We start from the raw sequence: 921 nt of genomic DNA, 5'->3' as shown, positions 1-921 counted from the left end.
GTGTGTGTGTGTGTGTGTGTGTGTGTGTGTGTGTGTGTGTGTGTGTGTGTGTGTGTGTGTGTGTGTGTGTGTGTGTACAGCTTGTGATCCGAAGACGTAATTCTCCTATAATGCGTTCCTCGGCTTCGTCCAAACGTGTTGTACTTTGAACTAGACCATTGTCTTTTAAGACTATCTTTTTTTTACACAATTATAGATAACTTTTTGATGCCCACAGTTGATACTGCCTAGGTTTGTCCATAATGTTTAATCGTTGATAATGATTTCGTCTCATTTAGACAGAAACGATAATTCTTATGTATCATACGCACGCTTCGTAAAAAAAGAATGGTGATCAAAAAACGCCTTGATAATAAAACTTGGTGCAAAATCGATTTTTTGTAAATTTTTATTAAAGAAAGAAATATAAAGTAACATCTTTCTGATGTTGGAATTGTCACTGAGTTTAATGTTAAAATGTATATTAAATATATTTTAAAGTTTACAAATACTTGTCAAAATAGGAAAAATTAAACTATGAATTCATTATACACGCTTTCTAATGGGTGATCATCGAAGTATTCATCGCAGCGAATTTTTTCTGCATTAAGCATTGAACATGGAGTAGCTTAATTATTTACATAACTTGTTTTGATAATGGAATATATTTTGAAAATAAAATACATGCAGTAATCGATTCGATTTTAAATAAATACATGCCGAAACGTTTATATATAATACATGCCGAAATTTTATTCTTCTTTTTTCTTTGTTCTTTCTTATATTTTCGATTGTTAGTTTCTTATACGATTATTTTTAGATAAATGTGATTCAAATTGCTGACAAATTCAACTTATAATTTAATGTTATGTGCACTAAAACCTTTGTTGTTTTTTCAAATATAACAAATTTTGAATTACAGAGAATGTTATTAATAAGCAA

This window comes from Atta cephalotes (genome assembly GCF_000143395.1).
Source record: "Atta cephalotes unplaced genomic scaffold scaffold00006, whole genome shotgun sequence".
Taxonomy (NCBI): Eukaryota; Metazoa; Arthropoda; class Insecta; order Hymenoptera; family Formicidae; genus Atta; species Atta cephalotes.
Note: the sequence above shows the minus strand (reverse complement) of the source record.